The sequence below is a fragment of the Manis pentadactyla genome, chromosome 5 (genome assembly GCF_030020395.1).
Source record: "Manis pentadactyla isolate mManPen7 chromosome 5, mManPen7.hap1, whole genome shotgun sequence".
Classification (NCBI taxonomy): domain Eukaryota; kingdom Metazoa; phylum Chordata; class Mammalia; order Pholidota; family Manidae; genus Manis; species Manis pentadactyla.
Genome location: NC_080023.1, coordinates 93,043,849 through 93,056,748, shown reverse-complemented (window position 1 = coordinate 93,056,748; position 12,900 = coordinate 93,043,849). Strand labels below are relative to the sequence as shown.

Genomic DNA, 12,900 nt, shown 5'->3' with positions numbered 1-12,900 from the left:
AGAGAGGTAAAATAATTTGAATTACGTAAAAGCATTTGGTGATAGTCTGAGAGATGTCAAATCTGTTAAGGTTCCTGAAGAACCTATAACACACCTTATGACATAAATGACATTCCTATCTAAATAAGCACGGTAAATAAGAAAAGTAGAAAAGAGGAGTGAAAGCAATGGCTTGGGTTTGCTGTCAAGAGTGGTTGCTGTCTGTTGACATAACATAGGTGCATCCCTATAAGCAACCTAAGGACACACTCCCACGGAATGCGGGTCCCAAAAGGAAGGCAGTTGGTAATATGGAAAGACAATTATCCTTCTGGCTTTCAAAGAAACCATGAGTCAGGTACACACTCTTCTGTCTCTAAGCATTTTTACTTAATTCTGAATCTGTCTTGTTGAAGAAAATCCATGAGCATTGTTATTTTGAGACTCTTTTCTTGGAACCCGTGCTTGATAAATCCTAGCTGTAACTTAGTCATATCCCAGGATTCATCTGACAAACAAGTAAAGAAGAAATTATTTTTGTCTCCCAACCTAGTAGTAAAAAGAGACTTTTAAAAATAAAACAGATTCCCTTTCACTCTCTGAAGAAGTGGGCTCTGCTTTTAATTTTCATGTTTTGTGATAGATCTTTAGATTTTCCTATTAAACGTTTTCCCCCAAAAGTTCTTTTAACCACTTTTCCTAGCTTTGAACCTGTGAATAAAGAAACGAAGAAGCCAAGTGAAGGTCTTTGTGGGAAATGCTGTGAACAGATACAGAAATAAAAGGTTCCTAAACCAGCTTTGGACACTGTTGGGTTTTACCCTAGTTCCCCTGTAAAAACTGATGACGCGCACGTTAGAGCAGCTTCTCATTCACCTCATTCAGTTTTGTACACGATCATAAGAGGAGAATCAGTGTCTTGCAACATGGCAGAAAGGTAGGGGTGCAAAGGCCTGAGAGTAGCTAATAAAAATAATTTGTTCTAAGACTTAGAAACCAGTGCAGTTGACTTTGTTCATCACAATTGGTATACTTTATCAGAGTACCTATTTTCCTTATACAAATTTGAGATTTATGAAATAGAGCTATTCCTACTCTTAATTTTAAAAACCTTGTGCTATAGAAACCTTCATTGTTATCAAATTGTCATACTTCAATGCTTTAGAAGGAATTGGGTATGAACATATAAGATCTATACAATAGTAGTAAGTTCTGATGGTCTAATGTGTTTTTACAACATTGCCGCATCTGGGGCTAAGTTAGGATTGACTACCAGGGATTTGCCACATACCATAGGATTGGTGAGTACAGGAATGATGGAAATAACAGGACATCTACTTCAACAAGAATCTGAACTCTGCATGTGGGGTAGGGGGTGGTCTTGGCCGTGAGTGTCCTTCATCTCAGGTTATTTCTTCCTCTTGTCTGGAGAGAGATTGTAAAATGCATTTCTGGTGACCTTCATGGCAAGGGAAGCGTTGTGACAGATGTATAGTTTGTAGGAACCGATCACGCTAAGCTTCACCAGACTGGACCATGTTTCCACTGCAGGCAAAGGTAAACCTACTTCTAGGGAAGTGAAGGGAAAAATGGACCCAGATTGGTTGTTTTTTCTTGTTTCCAATTTTAAAAATTGAAATGCTGATTTGAAACAAAAAAAGCTTACTCTGTGCTTGGAATCAGTCCAAAGCAGTTCCGCCTGAGTGTATCTGAAGCTAAATGAGATCATCCCAACCAGTCAACATGCTTTTTGAAGCTGAATGACATTTCAACATACACGCTCTGGAGTTTTCTGATTTCTCCTTTCTTAATCTTTCTCTTTATATTTCTTATCCAGGGTTTCTCCACCTTAGCACTATTGACATTTGGGGCCGGGTAATTCTTTGTTGTGGAGAGCTGTCCTGCACAGCATCCAGGCCTCTGCACACTAAATACTACTGGCCAACCCCCCTAGAGTTTTAAAAACCAAAAATGTCTGCAGACGTTGCCAGATACCCTTGGAGGGCCAAAAATCACTGTCCCCTATTGAGAACTAGTGTAAATGAAAAAAGAAGAGGTCCACAGAGTCCTCCAAAGTTTAAAGATTGGGGTGCTGAAGAGGGAACCAGCAAAGGAACATGAAAGAAGAGCAGATAGTGAAGGTGAAGAAGAAATAAGAAAAAAATAGCCTCCCAGAAACAGAAAGAGGTTATCATCTGTGTCAAATGCTGCAGCTCATTAGGCCACCTGAGATGAAGACTCATTCTTTATGGATTTAACAGTAAGGGTGATGAAGTATAAAACAACTGCATTGCTGCAAATAGGAAATGTACTTGCTGTAGCCTGTAACAGATATTTATTTTAAGATAGAAATTTAGAGGGTAGTCACAAGCCAAAATAATCTTTGCTTTGAAAAGAGTATAAACTGGCAATTTAGAACTTGTGATACTTGAATACATATTGACCATTTCTAATGAACTGTATATTTTATTAGAAATTTAAGCTTTGGTGCCTAGTTCGTTATAAGGTATATGATAAGTCATATGTAACTAAGAGTTCAAGTACTGATATTTGTGAGTTTATCCATTTATCAGGGGCTTCAGGACCATTCATGACAGTGTGGCTCTCAGCCCCTTGTTCTAAAGCACTTTCTTGAATACGGGGAAAGAAGGCTAGTTTTAGGTCTAACAAACCAAGAATAGAGATGAAAGGTTGGCAATTCATAGGGCATCCCTCTGTATATTGCAGTAGAAAAATGGTTTTACACCTCACTGTTACTCAGGTTAATCCATGTGGTAAAATGAGTATTAGTCCCCTAAAGATGTCCATGTCTTAGTCCCTGGAATTTGTGAATATGTTATCTTGCATAGCAAAAGAGAATTTGCAAATGTGATTAGGTTAAGAAATTTGAGATGAGAGTATTCTGGAATATCTGGATAGAACCAATCTGATTTAAAATTGAAGAACCTTCCTTGGCTGTGGTCCAGGATTATCTGTGGAGCCCAATGTAATCATAAGTGTCCTTAAGAAGGAGGTAAGAAGATCGGATTCAGAGAAGTGATGTGACGACAGAGCAGAGTTAGAAAAGGCGATGATGATGGAAACAAAGGTTGGAGATGAGTTTTGAATGTGGAGAAAGGCCACACACGAGCCAGGGAAAGCAGTTAGCCACTCCTTGCCGGAAAAGGCCAGGAAACAGATTTTCCCTCAGAACCTCCACAAGGAACCAGCCCTGGGAACATCTTGGGTTTAGCCCCATAGACTCGTTTCAGACTGCTGACCTCCAGAACTGCAAGAGAATAAATTCATGTTGTTTTAAGCCACAAAATCTGTGGGAATTTGTTACAGCAGCAGTGGGAAGGTAGTATAATCCAATCCGTAAGGCACATTTTCCTCGTTGCCAGAGTTCTCAAAATTAATTTCTGTGGGTCTTACTTTGAGTCACTGAGGGAGCATTCCGAATTTGATGGCCCAGTGTGAATACTGTAGTCGAAATTTCACTGCATTTTTAGTTTCAAGAGCAAAATGAAATTGATGGTCCTTTCTTGGGTAATTGGGTATTTGTCATTTTCACTACCTTACTAATAATTCTTGTCATTGCTAGTTTTTTTCTGAGGCTTAACTTCCTATGTACATTTGAATCTTGATGACAGAAAAGTATCTGAGCTATACCATGAAATAACCATCATCTCTGTGAGCTGTGTTCTCTCTAATCCAGAAGTAGCCTATGGGGCAGGTTTTCTCATTGCTTCCCCAACCCCCTGCCAAATTTATATCCAAGGGAGAGTTAGAGCAGCAGTGTTTTTTGTCATGTAATAGTTCACATGAAAATGCAGTTTTTTTCTTAATATTGTTTTCTAGCTTCTTTTACAGTTGTCAGAAGCAATGAGTATAAACTGAAGCTATAAATAGAAGGTGGTGGTAGACTGCAGCTGAAAGGTTGGGTCATTTTCAGTCCAAACGTTTGGCCCTTGAGTGTAGAGAAAGTACTAGAGATTTGGATATGTTTATGTTTGTTTATGTAGTTATCTGTGCAGCTGTCGTTTTGAGTTAAATCTGAGAAAATTCACATAATCTTGTAAACCTGAAGCCCAGTTCCTGTTCCATTTGAATAATCATACTTTTTATAGTATTTTATCACTTGTGGTTTTAGTCTCCAACTCTCAGATAAATCTACTTTCTACAGATCAATCAAACTTCTTCAGGATGAAGATGAGCAGGAAACAGATATTTTTATTTATTTTTTATTTTTATTATTTTAAATCTAGTTTTTGTTATATATTTTAATGTCTTATATTTTATAAATTCATCTTATACTTTATATTCTATGGTCAGTAGTCTGTGAGAGTGGATGACAAGACTTTTTAAAATTTTGCAGCCTTGCAGTTATACATTGTACAACTTCTGGTCCAAGACAATTTCATATTCAGGAAAAAAATCACTAGTACCTCATCTTTTTTTTTTTCCATTTCTTTCATTCATTCATTCATTCATTTTTATTTTGGTATCATGAATATACAATTACATGAGCAACATTATGCTTACTGGACTCCCCCCATCATCATGTCCCCCCCGACATACCCCATTACAGTCACTGTCCATCAATGTAGTAAGATGCTATAGAGTCACTACTTGTCTTCTCTGTGTTGAACAGTCCTCCCCATGCCACCCCCCTACATTATGTCTGCTAATAGTAATGCCCCCTTTTTTCCCCTTATCCCTCCCTTCCCACCCATCCTTCCAAGTCTCTTTCCCTTTGGTAACTGTTAGTCCATTATTGGGTTCTGTGCTTCTGCTGCTGTTTTGTTCCTTCAGTTTTTTTCTTTGTTCTTATACTCCACAGATGAATGAAATCATTTGATACTTGTCTTTCTCCACCTGGCTTATTTCACTGAGCATAATACCCTCTAGTTCCATCCATGTTGTTGCAAATGGTAGGATTTCTTTTCTTCCTATGGCTGAATAATATTCCATTGTGTATATGTACCACATGTTCTTTATCCATTCATCTACTGATGGATACTTCACTAGTACCTCATCTTATATTTTAAATTCTATGGTCAGTAGTCCATGACAGTGGATGACAAGACTTTAAAATTTTGCAGCCTTGTAATTATACATTGTACAACTTCTGGTCCAAGACAATTTCATATTCAGGAAAAAAATCACTAATACCTCATTTATATTACATAATAGACTGTAAGACTGTAAGAGGTAACATTTCACCTGGTGACGCAGTTACCTAACTATTCTTATTTAATAGGAGCCATTTCAGAATTTTAGTATACTTTCTGTATTATTATTATTATTACCATATTCATTGTATTCATTATCATAATCTTAACAGGTGAACGTTTCTTTGTTGGAAATTCAGATGAAAGCTTCCTTTTTTCTTAGAACAAAGGACATTTCTTTAAGGGAATTAGCACAGTGAAACTGAATTGCTGATAGAACCATTTTCTGGATGTTTCTGCATGTTGTCTTTCCTATCCAGAACGTACTGTTTTTAAACTGATCACTAGAGTTTAATGTTTTGCCATGACTGGTGTCAGTAGCTGATATATTATACAAGACAGTTACTCGGAAATTCTAACCTGAAGTGACATTCAAAATCAAAGTGAGAATAATAATGAGAGCAATACTCCCAAACAAAACAAACTATAAATTATTTTGTCAATGCAGAGCTCATTCTTAGTTTGCTTTGAGATGGAGAAAATTTGTCTAATAAAACCATTGATATGGTTTTAGCAGGATTTTTATTTGGAAGTTGTGGCAAGCTTTATTTTTTCTGAAGGGATAAGAAACTGTCACTTTCAACAAAGAAAATGAAATTTAATTCTTTCTTTGATTTAGTGTCCTCTAAAATCTTTGATTCTAACTTTAAATTTGATTCTTTCTGATCAGTTTTATTAAACCATTTTTTCTAAAACAAAGAAAAATATCCTTGCATCTCTCTAAGGTGTAATACTTCAGGATTGAAACTGTCATTACTATATCACAGTTTAAAATATTGAATCAGACATCAGCTTTACTGAAATTATGCCGTGAGTAGTTAGCAGTTTGCTATTCTTTTCTCAGAACAGGAAAATATTTGTTTTTAAATGAACGAAACTTCAAGGTGGTCCCATGGGTAATTCTTGTGAAGAACAGCAATTCACCAAAGACGTTCCTTCAGTTCATATACATGTACTTAATAACTCCTGCAGCTACAGATGCTGGCAGTAGGGGCTGTGGGGAATATGCCAGAGTGCACTGAGTTAGAGGTATGGAATCAAACTGCAGCCTCATCTGCACCCTGGAATAGTAGTACTTAATGCTAGGTTTCTCTGTAAACATTTTTTTTTTGATTCTGCCTCTTCCAACTTAAGTGCTCTCTGTAACTTAAACCAGCAGTTCTCCATCCACCTTCCTAGGGGACCACTCTTTCCCCTTCAGTCTTTCAAGGCACATGATATACACATGAGTGAATCTATTCTTATTTATTTAAAAAGAAACAAGGAAAAGAAAATTAAGCCACAAGTATCAGTAATGTATGGGGCAGTAGTAACAAATTAATGACCACATACATCACAACTTACTGCAACTCTGCGGTAAAGATGTACAGCTCTGACGCTGCTGCAGTTTTCAGAGCTCCACACAATCTGACTTTAACCTGCATTTCCAAACTGACTGCCAGCTGCACCCCAAAGCATCCTGTCTGCTAAACTCTGGGTGTAGCTCTTGTCTAACACCAGCTGCCATTTCCCACCCAAAATCCCCACTTGCCTCTGTCCCTTCTCTCAAATTCCACCTTCCACACATCATTTGCTCATGACCATCCCATCTCCTTCCTCAGAATTTTTATCAGAATTACTGTCTACAACACACTTTTTCTGTCTTCCTGACTGGACTTACTCTTATATAGGGACTGATTTACTATTTGTTCATTCAATGGTATATTTAGCCACATGGCAAATGAAAATGATGAAAGTTCATTTAAATTGGCATAATGGATGGATGCCAGTCTTTTTCCTCAGGAATTGAAAATACTAAGGAAACAAAGGTAATTAATGGGTATTTGGCCAATTTAAGTTAGAGAGATGGCATTTTCATGGGGCTGTGTGTGTGTGTTTAACATTTTGGAAGTCTTTTCTCCCCAAAGATCCTATTTCCAATTGTAAAAAGAAAGCCAAGAAAACAGGATTGATGAAAAATTTTTTTTAGGTGACAAGACGGAAAAATGATATGTTGACATTTATTATAAGTGACTTTCTAAAACAGTCTCTTATAAGAGGAGTTGACTTTCTTATAAAGAGATAGTAGCCATGTTACTGATACCATTGTACCGAGTGAAGCTGTGCTTTGACATGGCCTCCTTCAATTACTAGTAGGAAGACTGACTTAACAAAAGAAGCAAGACATTCCGTGAATTTTTCTTGCATTAAAAAAAAATAAATAGGGAAAACGTGTGATCTTTAAATTTGCATTTGATGGGAAAGCAGAATGAGAGAGAGGTATTGGCAACCCAAAGAAGCTCAGAAATCACACGTGATTAGGTTTCCTGTGTCAGACGTAACAGATTAGAATAACACCCTTTTTCTTCAGTCATGGCTTTGTCTTTCAATTATAAAGTCACTATTCGTTTGTATTTATTATGAGTATATTTCCATTATTCACAAAATTATTCTTTGTCAGAATTTCAGGGCACAGAGATTAGTTTCCAGCTATAATTTACTTGTGAATAAAAACTGCTGAAATATTCCAGTGATTTTTGATACAGAAAAATGTCTGTAGGCAGCTTTGGGGAAAATTCTCAAGGATGTAATAAAATCTCAACCTGGCTAGAAATCCAAGAGCACAACTTCAGGATCCCTCTACCTCAGGACCCCTCTCAAGAAAACTTTCCTTTACAGTCTTATCAAAGTATAACCACCACTGACAACCACGGAATGTCTTGCTGATTAAAGGCAGTGTGTTATTTCTCATGTCTCTGGGTCTCCAGTGTGTTTGTAGCCTTAGTAATATTACTTTCAGAACTTTGAATTGTTTCCTGACTTGAATCAGCAACTGAACTGAAAGAGAAATTTTCAGAGATGTGGTCTCCACCTATCAGCGCTTTTTCTCAGCTTCAGACACTAGAACTTAGATGCTGAAAACTTCCTATGCCCTCAGTAGCTGTCAGTCAAAGTGGGAGATGCTTTTAGGGCTCCTTGTCTTTTCTCTTCTCCCTCACAGCTGAATTTCCACTTTGACAACTCGTTGTGCCTTTCACGTGTAGGGGAGCCACAAAAACAAGGTCACCTAGACGTGAAGGTGCTCAGCACATCTCCCTAAGGTGTTTATCAGCAATTACTCTATGCTGACATGCTGCTCACATGAAAGTTTCACCATTCTCAAGGAGTACACGTCAGCTGGCAGAGGTCTTGATGTGAATGTTAGAGGCTTGAGCTAAGTACTGGTTTCCGTGGACTCTCAGGAATTTTAAAAAAAAAGCATGTGAATGTACACATTCAATGCTTGGAAAGAACATTAAATTGGAAAGAACAGTAAATACAAATCATAAGCAGCTACTCTGGTAAGAATAGAAAAACATCTCCTAGGAATGTTTAGGAACAGAGTAGCATGATAGAGAAATCCAGCTAAGGATAAAGCCATTATTTTTATAAATTATGGACTAATTCCCATTATTCACGTTTATGACAGAAATGGAAGGGGGGCAAAGGGTAAATAAAAGCATAAGCTCCAAGCACATCAGTATTTCATTTGGTTGACCTTTATTTGTTTGGTTCCTTCATAATTTTAGCTACAGAATCACCATCCTGAAAAGTATTAAGCACCTACAGTTAACAGTTGTTAACTGTAGTTCTATGATGTGTATTTAAGAGTTATTAAACAAGGGGGGGTCCATACCATCTAGAAGTTGCTAGTTATCTGGTAGTAACACAATGTAGTGCTACCATTATACCCAGCTATGGAGACCTGCCAGAATATGAAGTATTATTGGATTACCATTAGCATTAGGGGCATCATCTATCTACATTAAATAATAAGTAGGCCAGCAGCAGGTTATTATTCATCTTGACTATAATTGAACCTTTACCAGATGTCAGAACCTAAAGGCAATTTTACCCAGTTAAAATTTTGCAGTTGCTAAAGAAAATCTTACCTTCTTCGGAGCAAAATGGAAAAATCATACCACATTCAAACTGTAAATGATACCTTTTGGCTACTCAGTTAAAGAAGTAAGAGTTAATGCTTCCTAAGATGACTCTTTCTTACAGAGGAAGCCTAAGCTTATTTCTAAATTAACCCAAAGCATTATTTGAATGTCACCACAGTAGAAAATTTACGTAGTATACAAGAAGCAATTTTTTTCATTATGGCGTTTATACTTAAACAAATATTGATTCCCATTATTGGCCACCTGTGCCCCAGATAATAACCTAGACAATTATTTGTTTGCCTACTTGCTTGATCACAGCCATAACAATTCTTGGTAGTTTTGACCAACATGCAGTATATGTAACTATGTGACCATGTGCAACTAATGTCATGAGCACCCCACTCCATCCCCTCTGCCCCTTTCCATAGAACAAGGAAATTGGGCTCCATCTCTAAGGGCCTTACGGTTTTCAAATTCTGTGTGTCTATATTAATTGACTTGGTTGTCAAGCTATAGAATTGAATGTTTGTAAAGAGATCATGGAAAACATGTGGAAAAGAGAATGATCCATGCCAGAAAATTAGCATGAATTAGGACTAATTCTCATTCTGTAACTGAAGAAATTAGAAAAAAAGATATAGGAGAAGATTTTTATTCTTCTGTTTTTTGGGGGCATATTACTCTCCTTTTAATGGCTAGAATGGTAGGATCATATAAAGACATCCATTTAACTTGGTTCCTAATAGAAGTAATAATTTAACCATAACCAAAATCTGAATTAAATTAGATAAGCAAAAGAAATAATGATAAATAATTTTAAGAAAACATTCTCAGTTAATTTCAGTGTTCTGTAGGAAGTGAAGAGGGTTTGGATCAAAGTGTTTCACACCCACAAAATATGACAGTTGCAACGTAAAGGTATAGAGATCTCTTCCATCTTTTCATGGTTATTAAACAAGGGGGGGGTCCCTTTAATAACTTTTCATGGTTAAATAAGGTAGTCACTAGGCACTTAAGCAATGACAAAGCAATTCAGTAGCAGGGCTTAAGGAGTTCTTATACGCCTATAGATACTAAATACATCAGGCACACCCTTAGTTCTCTCAAAAGTTTACTGCAGGAGAGCAGGGTGATCTGAGACTGACCTCTGAGCCTGGTTGCCTGTCTATAAATGATGATAATACTTTACCTACATTAGAGATGATTAGGAGGATTAAAGGAAAAAGCTTTTCAGCACTTCTTTCTATCCATAGGAACCACTCCTTAAATCATACTATGAATATTGTCACTTATCACTACCTTTATAATTTATCAAAGAATATATGCTATTGCATATTAATGTTGCCTACATTAACTTGGTAGACTTCCATTTTTCTTTACAGATTACTTCCTTATATGAGTGTAAGTGCAGACAGTGATTCCAACTCAGAATAATTTAATATCATACACTTGCAAAATTCAAAGGAGAAGTAAAGTGATTAATATATATTTAAGGCCCAAAGTACTTTCTTGAACTTTTCAATAGTTCAAGTTTCCATAAAATTGTCTCACTTTTCCACTTCTCTTTGAAGTATAGAAATAATCTCTCTCTTTCTGGAGGGACAAAATGGATCCTAAGTTTTTTTCTGAGTATTTTATTATTTAGTTATTATATTATTGGGAAAGTACAACTATTCATTCAGTTAGTGTTTGCTGAGCACCTCTGTACACAGGTGCAAAATACTTTTCCCTATCAGGAAATTTGATATAACAAGACCACAATCATTCAAGGACTATTTGCTAAGCACTTACTTTCTACCAGGTCTTATGTTTTAAAGAGCAGAGTTTGCAAGCCTCGGTGAAATTGATTATTCCACCCTTATTCATGGGTTAATTTCTGCAATCACTGCTTTATTGGGTGGTGTTCACCAAGTAGGTCACTTGCAGTCACTGAAGTAGGAGTCTTGCTTGTGTAAATAATAAGATCCTTCATGAGTCAGCAATACATGTCAACAGCCAGGGGAAAAAAATGCGAAGCATTTTACAAGTAATGCTGTTTAGGTGAATGCATTTTGCTTTTTGCTTTATGTCTTACAACTCTTCAACCCTTTTCTTCTTAATCTAATTGAGTGGGGAATACTCACTTTAAGAGAAACTTTGCTTTTTTTAGGAGTTATGCTCAGATGTTTATTTACAAGGCCTCTTACTTTCTATTGAATCGTAGCTCTGTAGAAGCTTGTTTTTGTTCTTGTTTTTGTTGGCATTATCAGTTCTGTTGTTCACTCCTTGTTGGCATAGCAGTAAACCAACAAGTTGTTTGCTGTTGCTTATATGCTTCTGACTAAGAGTCCCACCTTGTCCCTTATCACTACCTTTATAGTTTAGCAAAGAATGTATGCAATTGCATAAGCCTGACTACCAGAAAGAGAGAGAATAAATGAGCCCCTTGGTCCATCATCCCTTTTGCTTATCCTGTTTCATCTCTCCACCCTCAATGCTACTTTAATTTTGCTTGTTTCCTGAGATATTTTAAAGCAACTCCAAGGCATGTAATTTTATCCATAAATATTAATTGATAAGTACTTTTAAAATTATGACTAACAACTTTCTGATTTCATTAAAAATATCTTTTTACAATTTGTTTGTTCAAATAAGGACCCAGAAAGTTCTGCATGTTGTATTTGGTTGTTACACCTTGAGAGTAGCTTTTTAATCTAGAAAAGTCCTAGATTTGGATTCCATACTACCGAATTATTGAAGAAATAAGTTCAGTTTTCCTACATAGAGGTAGACAATCAGATTTTAATTACATTAAAGGTTTCAGGCCAAGTACAGTTTAGGTGGTCCTGTGTGTCTCCTATTGCAGTGTATGACGTAGGCAGGATTATTAATGATAATGTTGAAACTTAATACCTCCTTCTTTTGTGGAGGGGATTTCAGCAATTCATGTTGGAGGTGCCCTGATTCCTGTAGCTTGATTTGAGTGTTTTAAATCATCATGTATTTCCCAAATTATCTTCTAGTATAATTAGCCTGCTAAGAAGATGAAGTTTTAAAGAACGTTTCTTATCCCACGTGCAACCTTGTCAGCAAGTATTTCATTTGCAATAAAAATTTTTTAAAAATTCATCTAAATTGTCTAAACAAACTGAAAAATTAATTTCTTGGGTGAAAAGTTTTCTTCATTGTACCTCCACGCTATTTTGTTGAAGTTTTTAGACTCATTACACATGAAAAGAAAATATAATTGACCTTGAACACCAAGGATTTGAACTGCGTTTGTCCACATATACATGGATTTTTTTCAGTAACTATATTGGAATATTTTTTGGAGATTTGCAACAGTTTGAAGAAAAAAATCTTTTCTCTAGCTTACTTTATTGTAAGAATACAGTATATAATACATATAACATTAAAAAATATGGGTTAGTTGACTGTTTATGTTGGTAAGGCTTCCAGTCAGTAGTAGGCTATTAGTAGTTCAGTTTTTAGGGAGTCAAAAATTATTCATGGATTTTCAACTGCGTGGGGGGCTGGCACCCTTAATACACATGATGTTCAGGTGCAACTGTATATCTAGGCTGCCATATGTCAGTTAATCTGGATGACCTAATAATTTGCCAAGGAGGCTTCAGCAGAATGCTGTTGGACTAAACATTCTCTCTTCAGAGAAGCGGGCACATTCCCAAGAATATGGTTCTAGCATTTGCACAAAGGGAACAGGTGTAGAAGCTGATGAATAATGAATAAATATTAATTCTAATAAATAAAAGTAAATTGCTTAAGTATTTTTATTTCATAAGATTTTGGGTTTTGTTTGT

At 36.3% G+C, this 12,900-nt stretch overlaps 1 protein-coding gene across 3 annotated transcripts in view; it reads left to right on the top strand.

The window, feature by feature from the left end:
• The window catches only part of ELOVL6 (ELOVL fatty acid elongase 6), a 134,917-nt gene that overhangs the window by 73,200 nt on the left and 48,817 nt on the right, over nucleotides 1–12,900 (top strand). The gene's annotated exons all lie outside the window — the stretch shown is intronic.